We start from the raw sequence: 18,999 nt of genomic DNA, 5'->3' as shown, positions 1-18,999 counted from the left end.
TAAAGGGTAAGAAGACACAATGAACTGGAATTGGGGACTGAAGATAAACAAAGAATGGAAGAAGGTGTTAGAAACAGTGGAAAGGACAAGAGCGAAGGAGGAGAAAAGAAGGAAGAGGAATGAAGAAAGAAAGGATAAAGAAAAAGAGTGTGAGATAAGGAGTCCAACCACGTTCCAGATGAAACGAAATGTTTATCTAAATCGCCTGTCAGATGAAACAACAGTTGACAGGAGAAGGCCACCTGCTGGAACACCTGGAAAGGAATTGATTGATTGATTTATTTATTTATTTTATTTTACTTCGCGTTTTGTGCCTCTTGGCTAATTTGCTAAGATGGGGATGAGTGATGAAATGATGAAATTGATGAATGGACATTCACAAACAACCAAGCCTAAGCGGGATTCGAACCCGGGACCCTTGGCGTCGGAGCGCGATGTGCTTACCACTCGGCCACAGGGTCCGGCACCTGGAAAGGAATGTTCCAGAGAAGAAACTTTCTAATTATCTTGTGTCTGGAGGGGAGTGATTTTTGTGTGCGTGCGTGTGTGTGTGTGTGTGTGTGTATGTGTGTGTATATACATGTATATACTGTATATATACAGTCCCGTGCGAATTAATCGGAACAAGATATTTTTATGGATTATAGAGTCTCAAACTTGACTATTTTTTCATGATGATGAATCTATGACAAATTGTTTAATACAAATTATATAACAGAAAGAAGAACATATTAGCCATATTATTGTCGTATTTCAATTAATTCGCACGGGACTGTACGTGTGTGTGTGAGTTCGCCCACTAAAAAATGTATGAACGTTGAGAAAATATTTTAAATAAAGTAGGCCAATCAGAAATGAGGTCTACAGTCCCGTGCGAATTAATTGAAATACGACAGTAACTACACACTTTATGTATTTTTTGTACTTATACCCTAATTCATCAATTACACTGTTCAGGAACAATAAATTACATATTCGTAATATTTCTTAATAGCTAATATGTTCTTCTTTCTTTTATATAATGTGTATTACACGATTTGTCATAGATTCATCATCATGAAACCATAGTCAAGTTTGAGACTCTATCATGCATAAAAATATCGTTCCGATTAATTCGCACGGAACTCTGTGTGTGTGTGTATATATATATATATATATATATATATATATATATATATATATATATTTCTTCCTGTTTTGTACCTTATATCATTTGTATTTGGTACAGAGTCAGAACAAGACCTTGCTAGAAGGTTGAAACGTAACGTCTAGTTTATGTTTTAAAATAAAATTAAATTCTGCCTTGGTCAGCATATTGAGTTTTTGGTTATCATGGAAACAAGGCTTAATGGTGTTACAAAGTCTTATTGCATCAACAGCTCATGTTATACTACTTTTTTTCAAAAGACAAGCAGATATTGATCGTAGAATCATATCCATTTCGAAATCTTTCGTAACAACCACTTTTGTATGCTTTGTAATTAGAAGTAATTACGAGATCAAAAATGGGCGGGGCATTGTTGTAAAAGATGATGAATTCACAGTTTTCTTTGAATGTTAAGAGACGGACAATGGAAGATTACAGAATAAGGGCATTAACGATGTTAATGGCAGGTTGTGTGGACTCAGTACCTCTGTGGCGTAATAATCGCTGTCCATGACTTGAGTTACCACATTCAACCAATCCGCCTAAAATTACCATGATCTTTATCCATGGGAGAGGGAATTCTAAGGTTTGCTTTGTCTCAATTTTCTCCGTCTAATTGTTTCTTGTTCATTAATTACAACAGTGTAGGGTATATCGGTGGTAACTAATCAAACTCCTTGTACATCTTGCCATCACTACATGGTTCTACACTTTGCTGACGACACAAGCATCAGAATGGAGTCATTCGGTGACAGTTTCGAAGATTCTTGCAAATTCATCACAGTCATCATGAAATATTCTCTAAACTGGACTCCATATTTGAGAGATCCTAAGTCCAGAGTCCCAGAATGGATTCCACCGATAGTCACTTTCCTGTCCTTTGTCGTGATCGTGATCTTCGGTTGTCAGCAGCTCATACAGATCGTGATTGTCCCACAAGGCTTCGACAGGCTATCAATGAACATAGCCATTTGCATCTACATCTGGCAGGTTCTCTTCCGAGCGGGAGTCTTAATCGTGAAGAGGAAACACTTATGGAATATATTTCACAGAAAGACATTGCAGGATATATACAATGCCGAGTGCAAAGCCTCGCTGAAAATATCGATCAAGGAAACTGGCAGACTATCCTGGAAATGGTTCATCTTTCTTAGCACCCTCGCTGTCACGACTGTATCCGCCAAGTCCATCAACATGAAATCTTCCAGTGACAAAACAATTGAAGACGGGGCAGGAAACAGCACCGCACCCTTGGTAGAGGATTTGGGATTAATTTTCGACATGTGGTACCCGTTCAAGATCAACACGCCATTAATATATGGACTCGCACTAGCATCACAGGCACTAGAGTTTACGGTTGCATGTTCTCTAAATTTACCTATACCCGGGCTGTATAACTCAATCATGATTCGAGCGCTTCAGGAATTAAAGCATCTGAAGAGAATGTCTGCAGTTTTGGGAGACACAATTCGCAAAACTGTAGGAGTTACCAGTTCATCGTTATCCGAGCTTCACAGATACGCACCTCCTAGCAGTCCCATAGGCAATAAAGAGCTTCGTAGAAGAACGCGTCCAGCCACGGATGATATTGTGGTTGATAATGAAGGAAGTCAAGAGGAGGAAGTTCCCAAGGAGTTGAAGGAGTTACTCGAGCAGTGGATAATGACTCATCACTCAATCGAGAGGTAATTCTCAGGTATTTTTTGTTCATTTTAATTCGGCTTCGTATTTGGCACAGCCATTTCAGCCATAGTCACTTGCTGCAAGGGCTGAACATATCAATGTGTGGTGTACGTAATGTTATGTTAAAGTGTTCGACATATTCTTTTTGAATGTTCCAAGTTACGTAATGTTATCTTAAGTGTTCGACAAATTCTTGTTGAATGTTCCAAGTTACGTAATGTTATCTTAAGTGTTCGACATATTCTTGTTGAATGTTCCAAGTTTACTTTCCTCAAACAAACTTTTAATCTAACCAATTGTTTATCATCCATGTTGGGAGATGATGACAATGTTTTGGAAATCATTTTTAGCTTCTTGAGAAGAGCTTCTGAGGAAGTGTTCAGACTAGCTTTGCCTTTTTAATGTGTTATGGTAACACTGTTAAGCCTTGTTTCCATGTTAATAAAACATTAAAATGCTAACCAAGGCAAAATTTATTGTATAAAAAATATACACTAAAAACGTTTATTGTGAATCTTCGTCTGAAGAAGACCCTGTTAGAGAGTGGAAACGTTACGTTTTTAGGGTATATTTTTTATACAATAAATTTTGCCTTGGTCAGCATATTAATGTTTTATTTAATGTGTTGTATTTGTCCTGTGCACCTCCCTTTACAACCTTGCACTTGCAACCTTTGTCAAGGGACTCTTAACACCCTTTAAGAAAAAGTTAAGTAAGGGTTTTAGATAAGTTTCCTCGTATATTCTGGAGAGTGCAAAATGGCCTACGTTCCGATAAACCCAAAATTTCTAACACATTCATATTTTCCCATAACATAGCGTTGGACTGAAGTAAATATTTTGCAGATATAAAAATTAGTGGCATCGATAACCAATATTCAAGATAATATTCCAAGATTCATAATCTTCTATATATATATATATATAAATAGATGTATGTGTGTGTATATATGTATGTATGTTTGTTCCGGCATAACTCTCGAACGCCTGGAGCAATTTCAACCAAGATTGGTACACATATGACTTACAATCTGGAAAGAAATACTGTGGGGCTAAGACACCCCTGGCACCCCTAGGGGTGGGGGTGGGAAGGGGGTGACACGTAAATATAATCGAAAACGACGGATATCAGTGAGGAATCCATAGTTTTCGGGGTCGCTAAGATGAATAGTGACACTCCCAATGCCGTTCAATTTATTTATTCTTGGTCCTGGAGGTGAAACTAAAAATGTTGTTTATAATCAAGTTTTGATTCAAATTAATATTATAGTGAATTTGTAAAAGATTTTTCTTTATAATTTATATACTGTACTTATACTTTAAATACCTGTAAATAAAATTAGTTACAATTTACACTAATAGTTAGAATTCATTATTTTCCTGTCTAATAGGAGCAAACGCCGTGTAATCAGCTAGTACATAAATAAATATGAAATTATGGGACGTATGTGCTTCTACTTGTGTCGCTTTGAATATATTATTGACGGTTCGTTGGCCGTTTTCGAACTCGCCGAAAAAGTTTCAGAGTTCGAATCCCGGCAAGGGTGTTCTTCGCAAGTGTCCTTTCACAAATTTCATCTTATCACCTCTCTTCCTCATCGTCGCGATTCGATAAAAGAGGCAGAAAAGCGAGGTATAATAATAAAAATCCAATAGAATCACTTGCGTAATAATATATGATTCTATAATCTCTATTTTTACATGAAATTGAATTGGTTTAATATTTCATACTATGTACATGGTAAAGTAATACACGGTACTGTACTACATGTTTCTATTAATATCTTTGTCTTTATGTAGAATACCGTACTATTGTTATTGCATATTTGATTCTAAATATAATGCTGTATAAACGTATTTTTGCTGTGTTTAGTATTTGCAGACATAACAAAAACAAATGTTAACCACTTCGAAATATTTTCTCGCAGCTTTCTGGACGATATAGAAGGCGCATTTTCACCCATCGCGTGTCTGCAGATCTTAATAGACGAGTTCATGCTGTGTTTCCTGGCATACGGAGTGGTCAAGGTACGTATATATATTATTAATGAAACAAGGAACATTGTTCGGCAATTTCTCCCTCATACAGTTTACTTACTTAAGACAAACAAGTATTGAGTTGAACAGCCTCTGTACCAGATTATACACTCACAATGTCCAATATAACTGACAAGATCAATTTTCGAACATAATCAACCAGTGGCGGCGATTAGGGGTGTAGGTGTGCAGTTGCCCCCCCCCACACCACACACACACTTTTTGCAAGTAAACTGTCCTTTGGCACCTTGCCCTCCCCTCCCCAGTTGTGTAACCCAATCGCCGCCACTGTAATCAACTGATGACAAGTAGTTCCAAACGTAGGCGCCGATTTCTTCCGATATTTGAGGGGAGGTTCAAAGCTAAGCAAAGCATAAATGCAGACATTCTCCGTTTGCGGGGGCGGGGGCCACTTTTATCAGTAGCAGGTACACACCTGAGAAAAACATTTCAAAAATAAATTGTAATTATAATTATAATTTAGCTCTGAAAACACAAACATATACAGGGCTACTATAAATGATTCATTCGATTTCAAAACACTGTAGTTTCTAAAGTATTGCGTTTATACAGATATGAATGATACATGAAAAGAACTGTAAACTCGCCAAGTTTGCATCGTAACACACCAGTTGGCAGCACGAGTGCAGTGCCTGTACAAAATGGCGGTAAACCGAGAAAAGAGTTTTCGTCTTGGAATATGCGAGATGTTCATCTGTTATTGCAGTGCATCGTGCATTCAGAAGAGAGTACACATAAGAATCAACATGTAAACAGATCATTTTGCGATGGTATCGGCAGTTTAAGGACAATGGATTGCTACAAAATGTATGGGTGGAACTCGACTACCGCTTGAGTGTGTGTTGTGTGGCCAGAGGGGCGCACATAGAACATTTGTAGAATGTGAGGAAAACTTGGTGAGTCTACAGTTATTTGCATGTATCATTCATATCTGTATGTGCAATACTTAGGAAAATACAGTGTTCTCAAATCGAATGAATCATTTATAGTAGCCCTGTATATCAGGGTACATCAAACTTTATTCGTTGGTCCAAAATTAACTATTTTTGATTACATAATTACACAACACAATATGTAACTTTTGATTGACACTAAAAAGATTGATTGAGAATTTGATTAAGTTGTACTTATTCCCACTATTCTTTTTTGGAGTGCGCGCTCGTAATTTTTTCGAACGTCGGTTACATATCGTACAAATATGTGACCACTGCAACTTCAAGCCACAGCAATGCGGTATTAAGCACAGGCAACTTTACGTGTATAATGTTGTTTTTTAAAAAAAAAATACTAATCCTGATGTAATAAAGCAATGCCATATTTCAAAACAGAATATTCTCAACTCCCACTTCTATCACAACGTTTCTGAAGAGAATTCTGCGTAATTGACGGCCTCTTTGCATGCAAAGTTCCTGCATGCAAAAGTATTAAATCGTAAATAGAAGAAATAATTCCAATTAGAAATCTTAGGAAATAAACACCTAAAATATTTTCACACAGAATCCTCAATTATTTTATGAAATTTTCATCACACAAATAATATGTTTCAAGAGGAAACATTCAAAGCTACACATTTGGCCCTATGGATTCAAACATGAATTAAGACTTTCTGCAGATTCCACATGAGCCAACAGTTCTCTATAGCAGTCCATGTTGTAGCACCTGCTTCAATTAAATTATGGGGGGGGGGGTAAGATTGGCATAAACAATATTTGTCGGCGTGTACGCCCAGTAAACCGCCATGCTCTCCTCGAAACTTCCGAAATGGTTCAAGAAATCTATAAATTTGATATATTATTTTTATTATTATGTAGCGAAGATTCGGAAGAAATATACTGTGCATTACTGAATAAATCTCTTTAAAAATTTAAATCTGTTTGCCTGTTTCCGGAGGTGAAAGTGTGGGCATAATCTTGGTTGATTCGTTGAGTTTGTGTTTTAAGTCCAATTTATGCACAGGAAGGCTAATCGGAACTGGACCTACAGCTTAAAGTGGGATCCGAACCTCTATGTGCCTCCACCGGGTATCGAACCCGTGACTCCTTGATTACAAGGCGACAACGCTACCACTGCGCCATCGGAGAGGCCCTATGTGGGCATAATCATTTCTCGTTTTTATAAATACTGGTATTAAATACGGTTTATAATATAAAATTTCTTTATGATGTGAAAACTGCCATAGGAAAATTTAGACTTTCAGATCGTTAAGTAGATGTCTATTTCAAATTTTTGTGCGGAGGTAAAAAAGAAAGTAAATGCGAGGTTTAAATTAAGAATCTACTAAGTCTACATAACATGACCACAATATAGGATTTTTTAAAGTAAGTATTATTTCTTTTCAGAATGATGACGTCGCATCTATAACATTCTTCATTTCATTTATGGTGTGGATGATACCAGAGCTCTACGCTGTTTGTTATTTGGGACAACAGATAGTTAACGAGGTAAGACTGAAATACACTAATCTTTGGTTACGTCAATATGATTTTAGTTTTGTAATCACGATTCAAATGCTTTAAAAATACTTGATAACTTTGTTCATTATCCACGTCCCGTGTTCGAATGCGAAGTAAAATAAACCAAATCAATCGATCGTTATTCCCGTACAACACGTACAGCAACCTCTATATACAGGGTGTATCAGAAGTGATAGCTCAAAACTGAAACGGCGAAAAGTACAAAAAAGTCTAGGTAATCGTTTACGAGATTATTGCGAATGTACTGTTACGATACGCCACTGACTTGATTGTTTGCACTACACATCGTACGCTTGTCTCCTTGCGCACTCCCACGTTTCTTTGTTTAAAACCGAACACTGGGGTCGTTGTAAACAAAACACTGTACAGGGTCAACGAAGTTAGTAATAAATTTGTGTTTTATACAGAGTATATTGATGCACCTGCAGATTGAATTGAATCTTCTGCAAATATGCTGTATAAAGAAACAAACTGACGGAATACTAATTGAGGTGAGTGTACTACAAGGCCATTCGGTTTAGCTTGAGCTCTGGCCTTCAGCTGCGCAGAAGTATGCCGTCAGCGCAATGATGCGAGAGTTTGAGAGAGATCCGAGTGGCTAACCGCCTTAACAATTACCTCTATCCATAGTCCGACTTCAGAGCTTATTAGTAGGGGTGTTCGGTACTTACTGCTGTCTGCATTTAGTTCATTTAAAAAAGCAACAGTTTGAGATAGTTCAAGGAAAAGAATGACAGGATTATTTGTGTCAGTGAAACCCCCAATGATTAAGCCACCTCGGCGAGAGGCATCCTCCCTCTCCTCCTCTTGGGGGGGGGGGCAGATAGTCTTACCACGAGTGAGATGATTGTTGAACTGTGCTGCTTAGAGTGTTTTTATTCAACGGAAGCTGAGGTGAAAACTGGAAAGGATATTGGAGAAAGCAAAATGATTCATAGTCAGAGTAGAGAAATTATCTCAAAGCTGACAGTGTTCTTGCGTTGAATGTTAATCAAGTGCAAAAGCATGTTTCCGCGGCTACTGATGTTGTCAGAGAGTACTCTGAAACGAATCTTAAACGAAAATGATCGCAACAAAGTAACTGGGAAGGGATTAGTAACGCCTAACAAACCACGCAGAGGAAAGAAATTTAAAAGTGATGTGGACGAATGTGACAAGTGTATCATTCGTAGAACAATTGACGAATTTCACGATCATCAAGGACAGCGTCGTACTTTAGATTCGTAGATATTTGTTTTAACAAGACAACAGCGTATAGTCTTTACCAGTTTCATGTCTATTGGAATTGTAACTTTCGGCAATTGCAACACTGCTCCCATGAGTCACGTGACATCTTCTGCAGAGCTCAGGCTAAACCGAATGCGCTTGTCCAATGTGCACAAACAATCAAGCCAGTGACGGATCGTAACTATGCATTAGCAATTATCTCACAACCGGTTTGTTTGCAACCTCATGTTTACAGAGACTTTTTGCTTCTACTATCGTCTATTTTCCACCGTTTCAGTGTGCTACACCCTGTATAAAATATCAATATTCAGAATAAATTACTACTTTTTAGTAAGTATTTTGAACAGCTAAATGAATTGCAGATTTCAACGTTTTTGAGATTATTGTTCTCGTTGGTGATTGATTCGCCAATTGAGTCTAAACGAGTCACTTCTTTGGCAGACTTATTTTTTAGTTCGCTTTAATATTTGCAGAGCACACGTTAATAAGTTAACCAAGGTAGAAATTCATTTTATTCTCAAACATAAACTAAACGTTACGTTTCAACCTTCCAGCAAGGTTGCAGAAAGGGAGGACCAAGCATCTTAAGAATAGCGAAGAATGCAAACCAAAAAAAAAAAGGAAAACAGAGAAGAGGAAGGGATTATCTACGAAGTAAAGTGTATAGAATGTCAGTGTGTGTGTGTACATAGGAGAAACAAAAAAGAGGCTGAAAGACAGGTTGAAGAACATAGAGATGATGTACGACTTAAGAGAGAGAGAAATGCGATATTTAAGCACACGAGAGAAACAGGACATGACATAGAGTGGGATGAGGCTAAGCAGATAGGAAGGGAGAAGAGAGTACTAGTGAGAAAATGGAAGGATTTAAAGAAATTAAAGAAAGTTATTGAAGTGTTAGTAATACAACAAGAAAGCAGAGCAGTTAAGAACAGTGAACAAGTAGTGGACCTCATAAAAGGACTTAAGTTAAATTAAATGAAGATGACAATGTTTAGCTTAGACGTGAAAAGTATGTTCCCAAGCATCAAGAGGGGACACGTTTTGGACATTGTTCAAAAGAGAATGGGACAAGAAATTATAGGAGAATGGGATAGTGAAAGGGTAGTGAAGGCGCTGGAAACCATTTGGAATAACGGTTACAGTAAAATGTAGGATAAAATAATGTTAATGAGTGAAGGACTGAATATGGGTTCTAGCCTAAGCCCAGTATTGGCTCAATTGGTTATGAATGAATGGGAGTAGAAAGTGATAGAAAAAGGAGGTGACAAAATAATTCTGTTTTGCAGATATGTGGACGATTGTTTTGGCATATGGAAGGGAACGAAGAGGCAGCTCGACATTTTTGCCAAAGAAATACAAGATGAAGAAAGAGGGATGTTATTGGAACTCGAAATAGAAGAAGAAGACAAGATAAGCTACCTCGAAATTCACCGTTCTCTCACTATGCAGCGCCACAATCGCATAAAGCACAATGGCGACTCTGCAGCAGCGTACAAAATCTGTATTCTGGTATGCAGAGACCAAATCAATCATTACAGAGCAAAGAAATTACCGGAGAGAATATGGAGGTGAAGCACCTGATGGGAAAACCATTAAGGCATGGTGTGCAAAGTTTTTGGCGGCTGGAAGTGTTTAAACAATCCGGAGGTTCTCAGATTGGAAATTATACGTTCTACAAACGGTTTACACATAGAGTTCAGTGTAGAGGTGTATTGGTGTATTCGTGTTTAGTATTTAGCAATACAATTCTTTGAGTTTCTCTTTCGTCCAGTACCACTCGCATTACATTATGTTTCATAACCTTTTAGCCATGATGAATTGAAATGTGGGAGGTTTGAACGGAACACCCTGTAGATGTAAGATATAGATAAGATCATGATAATTTCTTTGTATAGGGAATAGCATACATGGAAGTTATCTAATTTCAAGCATGTGAAAAGGTCTATAATAGCAATTTCTTTCAAATCCTTCTCTTTCAGTATGAAACCCTATCTGCTGACATGGAGGCTCTTCCATGGTGGGTTTGCCCTCGCTCCTTCAAGACAACGATTAACATTATCCTGACGCGTAGCAAGATGCACCCGGAACTGACGGCATTGGGATTCTTCAGGATAAACGTTGAGACCTTTAGCAATGTGAGTCCTGTTCTTGTAGATGGTACCACTTGTCTTGCACGGAAATGCAGAACATGTTAGCTGAGTGGTTGAAGTCTGGAGCTCGCGTTCAAAATGTGTTAAGTTTAAAGCAAATTGTTTTCTCAGACACTCCGGGTAAATGCCGGGATGGTACATTTAACATCATAAATTTCCTTCTCACTTTTCTTCATGCGCATAATTTTACACGTTGAGGTTAACCTGGCGTAGAAATGTAATGGATGAATTGATGAAGTATGCAAAGGAACAGATATGTTTCTAGAAAGAAACTGTGTCGTATTTAAGAAGCTCTGTCCAAATGTTCTCGATCACAAAAAAATACTGTATTGATTACTATAGGGTATATTCATACGTGGTAAGAATGAAAATGCATCTAAACCGGAAATAAAGCTTCAAAATAAGTTAAGATATATTTCCAAAGTACCGTTTGAACAACTGTTTGTAATAATGAAACCAGGTTGTTCATAAAATATCACAGATTTTCATTACAGATAGCCAGTGGCGGCAATTGAGTTCCAAAACTGAGGGGGCAATGATAGATTACTTTATCTTTATACATAAGGTTTAGAATAGTGCGGGGCCAAAAGTAACAAAAAGTAGAGGAGTAACAGCCCCCTCCCCACGCCTCCCTAATCTCCGACACTGCAGACAGCTAATTAATATTTTCCAGATAATCGACGCACACACACACACGCACAGGCGCCGATTTTAGAGAAAGCAAGGCACTATCTACAATGTCCAAAAATTGGCGCCTATGTGTGTGTGGGGGGGGGGGAGGGGCGTGCGCGCATACAGTGCGTCGACGTACAAGACCGATAAATTTTCACATCAATGTGAAAGCTTGTCTGTGTTGTTCGGCTATTCGCTACACAAGTTCAAAACTAACGAGAAAAGTGATCGCATTAACTTATTTATAATCATTGATTTCTTCTATTTATTTCAGGTAATTTCTGTGGCCTTCTCATATTTTATGCTTCTCAATTCGCTTTCCTAAGACCTTCCGCTGCCATTGGATGGCTTCTTCTCTAATGACGTGTAGTATTTAGTTTCTCAAATGGCTGTATTACAATATCAGTTCAGTGCGCAGAAGCCCCATCAGATTGTCGCACGGCAAGATGACCGACCAACCCTATTACACGCATAATCTTGCCGCGCAGCTTTCTGAGCTCAAACAGTCAAGTGGCGCCTGCCCAGTACAACTATCAAACGTCAGTAGAGACAACATCCCCGCTGATTCGCTGAACTTTTTGACACTAGGTGCAGTGCAGTTGTATCCTAGTGTCAGGTTGGTGCAAGGAAATGACTTTGAACCAAGTAGACGGATGTCGATGTTCAAGTTCAGAAGATTCAACAAATGCCTGTCTGCTGCTTTAAACGTTCATTTGATTAGTTAGCACTCACCACGTGACCATACACCACAATGTACACCGCTCCAGAACGTAATGCAAACGGTGCACACACGAAATCAACTCAAGCCTGAAACACACGGATCTGGATTTCAGAGGAGTCTCCTGAACGCACGCGGTGCCATGCTGCGCATGCGTCAATTGTGAGAAATGGACAGCTTGCTCTGCGACGACATTAATGAGTATTTCTACATTCTACAGGAGAAGTATTTATTGTACACGACAGCGCTCAACTAAGCTTATATTACATTTGTTGGATCTGAAGTCATGCATGCGTCAATTATGGGAAAATAATTATTTCTTTCACTTCAGATCCAAGAAATGTAATATAAGCTTAGTTGAGCGCTGTCGTGTACAATAAATACTTCTCCTATAGAATGTAGAAATACTCATTAATGTCGTCTCAGAGCAAGCTGTCCTTTTCCCACAATTGACGCATGCGCAGCTTGGCACCGCATGCGTTTAGGAGTTGCCTCTGCTGGATTTCCAGTAGGAATGACCTAGTTGCATCTGGTCTGGCTACCCATTTGCTAGTTTTCGCCTCACACGATACTTATCAGCGTACTTGTCGATAGACTTTTGTTCCCACAAGACATTGCGCAGTAAAGATGGACGATCAATTTGAAGAATGTTGTGGGAGAATTACTGCTTTGTTCTTTTATTGAAAATTAGAAGAGAAAAGTATGGACTAGAGTTTGGCTTGAAGAAATATAGTAATCAATGTGTACCGAACAAGCTTTTTAATTAACTCGGGTATGCGTATTCATGCATGACATTCGCGGGATTCATTCACAATTTCTTTAAAAAATCAAACATTTAATTTAATACACTTGTAAGTAATAATAAGGATTGTAATTTTCGGCTAATCATATTTGTCATGTACACATCGCATCGCTTTGCATAAATACCTAAATATTAATGAACTGAACACGGATGCAATGCACGTCAACTCTTTCCTTTTTTATTTATAGAGAAACTAAGAATAACAGCTAACACTCGGAAACCACAGACAAAAAAACTCCCCTTTGCAAACTCACAGATTATCTTCACATGGCCAGATTTTGCTCTGCTTGGCTGTTCCACAGAATCCAGTCGAGGAAAGCCAGTAGCAATTAGAGCATGTCCTATTCCTCCAAATCAGTCAAGTAGCCAGCCAGGCAGCCATCACATCCGGGCAGGTAGCTAGTTCAACGCCAACCAACTGGATATCCAACTAGACGAGTGACTGCAGAGAGAGTCAAAAAGTGCAGCGAAGTAGACGGGGCTGTTGTTTGTTTCCTGACCAGATAGGGCCCCTATCACACTCTCCTCTTGCCGCGCGGCAATCTGATCGGGGCTACTATCTGTGCTGCCATAAAGCTCTTTGAAAACTGATCCTGAAACATAGTGGATGGAAGATAGAAGAAACACTAGAACGAATACCTTCGAGCAGAAAGTGATATTACATGATGCAGACACTGACTATTCTATGAGAACATTCGAACCTGAAGAAACCCAATGTTTATTTCAATGTAAACACTAATGCTGATTATTGTGATAAAGATTAAATTACATAATAATTATGTAAAATGTTAGCTTTTATGCATTTGCTCACGCTTGGATCGATACTTGCTTATTACTGAAACATGTTTATTCTGTATCAAGCTTCGCTTCAAATAAACCTTATGAAAATAATTCACATATATAGTGCATTCCATTTTTAAAAATATTTTAATACTCTGTATTGTAGTGTAAAGTTCAAATCACCAACCCTGAGACCTTCTGTAAACAAAACCACCTGCATGCAGAAAGCATTGCAAACTCAGAAGTAAAATAATCCACACAAAAATCCAGTGTTGTTACAGGATTCATTATGTAAGGTAAAACAACGGCCAATTTGTAGTATGGGATACGCTGCCGCAAATGACGTCTCACTTTAAACCCAATGCTCTTTCTTTTGTACTTATTGCTTCACCTTTATGGTTAACTCTTTGCACCAGTAATCATTTCCCATAAATTTGTCTTCTTTCTTTGAATATATTTTACTTGCATTTTTTTTAGACAAAATGATATAACATAGTAATGTATATTTCTAAGGTTTGATATAGATAGGAGTGTATTATAAATTTGTTTGTAGATATTATGTAAATTGTATCTAATGTAAATAAAATATATAATGGGCATAAACAGCCATATGCAATGCTGTAAGTCCAATAAATATATTGATGATGATGATCAAAACAAGACAAAGAAAGTTCGTAAATTTATTGCGGTTGGAAACTGACAAGCATCCAAATAACTATTTTTGTTACGCCAAATATAGTGCACTTCGTAAAATAACTTGGTGACATGGCAAGGCAAGATAAGTGTGAATATTTTGTAGGAATATGCATTGTAACTTTCAATGAGCTTAGAGATTTGTGTACATAATGATATTTTATAACATTAGTTATTTTCTAAAAATAATCATGTGAACAGCAAGGAAGTAGTGCCACTTTCAACATGGCGAGTTCTATGCGTGCGGGAAGGAGTGATACATCGAATCGGCGAGACGGTTTGTTTACAAAAGGTCTCAGGGTTGGTGATTTACACTTTAAGTCGGTACATTTGTGTGATGATTCCGATGATAGTATATTGTAATTTATATATTGTATATAGTGATTTTTCTTTTATTTCGAAATATGTTATGGGGCATGGAAGAAGCTTTTAATGTGTTAATGATACCTGAGAAGTGCAGAAGGAATGTACCAGCATCACGGGCGCCCGCAGAATTTTTTCTCAGAAAGGGTCAAGTCATAGAAACTTTTATTATTATTATTATTGATTATTACTGTTAATATTATTGCTATTATTTTTATTATTATTATTATTATTATTATTAGTTAGTACCTTTACTACTTTGCAAATCATAAAATTCAAATTGATTTGAAAATACTTTGGCGTTGTATACAAGTTCAGACTCGAGTCTACTATTTAGATAGAAACTGGATTCGCCTTTCTTCCTTTCAATAAACATGTATCACTTGGTTGATGAACAGTTGTTTGTTTCTTTGTACCTTTTCACAGAGCACAGATATCAACCAGAGTCAGAGACCACTTAATCTACTGTCCTTCATGGGATCACTGATCCACGTTTTTACGTACCGAATGGTACTGTAAAATAATAATAATAATAATAATAATAATAATAATAATAGTTGCTGCAACGTACGGCCTGTAAGTCTGAGAAAACTTTTTTTTGTTGTAAAATATCGCTACAATTTCACCATTCGCATTACATTATCTCTTTCCGCAAATCTCGGGCAAGTGCCTCCTGTGTGCGCCCTTGACCAGTATCGTCATCATTGTATGCTAAACGATATTCGAGTAAGCATTATTTCTCACGCAATGCGTTAAAAAATATTCTGAATCCAATTGAAGCCAAGACAACATTCAGAAGGAGGGCTGAAAGCAACAAACCAATCAAAATATGCTTAGTTCCTGCAGCTGTTGAAGTAGTATCTTCCTATAGACGGCAAGAATAGGTAAAATTTTGAAACATTACAAGATAAATGAATTCCCAATATAATATAATGACCTGTCATTCATAGCTATATATTCTACCTCAGCCAGTGATATACACATTCAGAGAATAATTTTGTTTTCTCCGCCTCATGTTGTACAGAGCACTGCATTACCGACCATACCCGAAAGCGTATTTACAAACACTATAGTTCTGCAGAACCAGAGGTATATAACACTTTCTTATTGGTTGTGTGAACCGGAAGTGATTACGTTCCGTGTGCATTGTTCCTTGTTTCTTCATTTACAGCAAAAGTATGGAAAAAATTAGACTTGTGATTATATAGTAATAAAGTTTGTAAACAGATTGTCGAAATTATGTTAAGAAATATACGTTTATATAATAAAATATAATGTTTAAAATGTTATACGTTGGATATACATAATTTTCTCAATAGTCATTGGTAGTTACAATTTTTGCACTGATGTGACTTTAAATAGAAAAATCATTCACTTCAAGAAGAGTTCTGATTTCTGTCTTCTAAAACATTAATTTAAATAAGTTTGCTAAAAAATGAACCTTATTGTAAATGGGTTTCTTATCTTGTTGGGATGGATATCTGAAATCTAAACTGTTCATTTGAACCCTGCCATCTAGCGTTAACTTGAAGGAACGCTGCATCAACTTCCGGGATGGCAGCCAATCAGTAGCCAAATATCGCTGGAGGTTCTGCAGTACTATAGGGTTTGTAAATACGCTACCCGGAAACCCTATCCTAAGCATTTCCTAACTCCCGAGATCACTATAAATGGGGTTAACAACCTGCCTCAAGAGGACAAGCCAAAAAGCACGTGAAGGATCGAGTTCGGGTCGCGAGAGCGCGACAGTGCCGGACGGGAAGAATCGTCTACAGGACCGCCCAGAAGCTGTGGGGCCCAAGCCGGGGCGCAAAATTTGCTTCTAGACATGGATTCACCAACCGCCGAGAAAACAGCCAATCAAAGCAGTCGAAATTGCGCCGTCTGGGTTCACACCCACTGGGAGAACAACTGACTGAAGGGATGTTTCGTAGTATGCCACATGCTTAACAAATGAAAATCGCTACGCTTGAAAGTATGTGAATGAAAGAAACAGGAAAGTATTTGTGTAGTTACGTGAAACTATTAATACGATTATTAATAATACTTATCCTCATAGTAGCCATTACACTAAAGAGAAAAATTACACAAAATAGGAAAAACACGAAACCTATATCATTATAACGGAAAGTGACTCTTTCGGTATTTGGACTGTAGTTAAGGAGTTTCTCAAGAGATGGTATCACCATGTTATTGCCGTATTTTTCTTGGTATTGCAAAGTTATGCAACACTAAAATGTAAGAAGGACAGAAAGTTAATAATATATTGAAGATATATGCAATACGCTGTACTAAGTAGAAAAAAGTGCTGACCATTAGAGCCACATGTAAGAAATAATTGTCTAACACTTGAAGCTCTCGCAATCGTTTAATTTCGTTCCGAGTTGAAGAGGTACCTGTTCTCGGTTTTATAACAGCATCAAGGTATAGGTAATCGTAAGTCGGTCTCTCTTGTGTCACGCATCGTGGGCCAATTATTCCAGGTGGAAGCCGTAAGTCTGGAACGGACAAACGGTACCAATTGTGCCTATACGGTGGTTAGGTGATTGCGAGGAACCTTTTTGGTTGAACACGTTGAGTGGAGCAGACATACGACTTGCACTATTTTTTGAAACTGTTTTCCCTTACTACCTTCATCCTTCCTCTTCTTTTGTCTTGGGCTCTACAATTAGTTTGGAATTTGGATTCGCTTCTTTGGATTGAGTTGTCAGTTGGTTTGAGTTTGTGCCTCTTTTCCCATAGGATTTGCGTTTGTTCTATTGGATCATATAAACAACTCACGGTTGTGGTCTTCTGATATGCATCATGGTCTTCCTGCAACGCTGCTACGACAGCGAGAAGGGGTGAAAACCTTCACCGGAGGTACTAAACGGACGGACGGTCCAAACTCCGAGACGATGCTCGATTCACGAAGTACCAATGATCCAATGCAAACGTCCAGCTATTCCACAAAACACCGACGTCGCAATTCCTATGAAGGATTACCTCTACCTCAACGTCAACGATCTAGATCACCAATTAAACGAGATACAGGAAATACAGCTCATGCAACCCAACTAAAATCCAAACAACAGGATAACAGCTTATACAACTTCCTGCTCACCAATTACGACACCAAATTCAATACAGCAAAACATGTGTTCCAACAAACATCTAAGTATGTACCAAGGGCACAAATTGCACAAATACTGTTCACCCGTAATGGCATCATATTGAAATCACCAGATCCAGACTTTGCAAAACTAATTAGAAACAAAGCTTCTTTTGAAATCTATGGAGCCAAAGCAAACATCCAAACACTAAATGCTTCCATTCAAAAACAACCACCACCACCACATAAATCCCCACTACTATCAGTTGTCATCTGGGGTGTAGAACCTAGTCTAACAGACGAAGAGATTTTTGAGGAACTGGAATGCGAAGGTATACAAATCCGCAAATGTATCCGTATTCGCAATAACAACGGACCCACATACATGGTGCGGGTCCTAACAGACTCACAAAATGCTGTAGACACACTACTACACAGTGGAGCATACATATACAGACGCAGGTACAAAGTTGAACCATCCCGTTCTCAACAACCTCTTCCATTGCGGTGCGAAAAATGCCAACAGTATAACAAGCACACTACTGCTGCATGTCCAAACCGAGATAAATGCGGATACTGTTCAGGACCCCATTCAACCAGAGAATGTCAAAACCAAACTGCTGCACCAAAATGTGTCACATGTACGGAAAACCATCCTACATACAGTTACAAATGCAAAGCCAAGCCAGATGCAATACCTGAACACCCTGATCTAACAGTTCCCCTGCGCACCAATGACACTGCTACAGAACCTGACAATTCACTACGACATCCAGTAACAGTGGAAGATCTAATACGTTTCTTCACCCTGACTCTCCAAAATGTGCACCCATTTTTAAGAACGCACATATTAACCCAAGTAACAGCATCTGCAAAAACAATTTTCAACTTGCAACTCCATGCAACATACTCTGGTCCTCATGTGCATTTCCACATATCCCACTTGGAAACTGCGGTTTAAGGTTTTGAATATGGCAGTACGGAATATGTATAATTTTCTATTTTTAAATATCCGATCCGTTTCTAAACGAAAAGCTTTATTGCAACACCTGCTTTTGGAAGAATCTGTTCACTGCTTTGCGCTAAACGAAACCTATCTTGCTCCAAAAATGATCTGTCATATTCCACCATACAACATC

The sequence above is a fragment of the Lepisma saccharinum genome, chromosome 18, assembly GCF_977018435.1.
Source record: "Lepisma saccharinum chromosome 18, izLepSacc3.1, whole genome shotgun sequence".
In the NCBI taxonomy this organism is placed as follows: domain Eukaryota; kingdom Metazoa; phylum Arthropoda; class Insecta; order Zygentoma; family Lepismatidae; genus Lepisma; species Lepisma saccharinum.
This window is presented reverse-complemented; position numbering follows the sequence as displayed.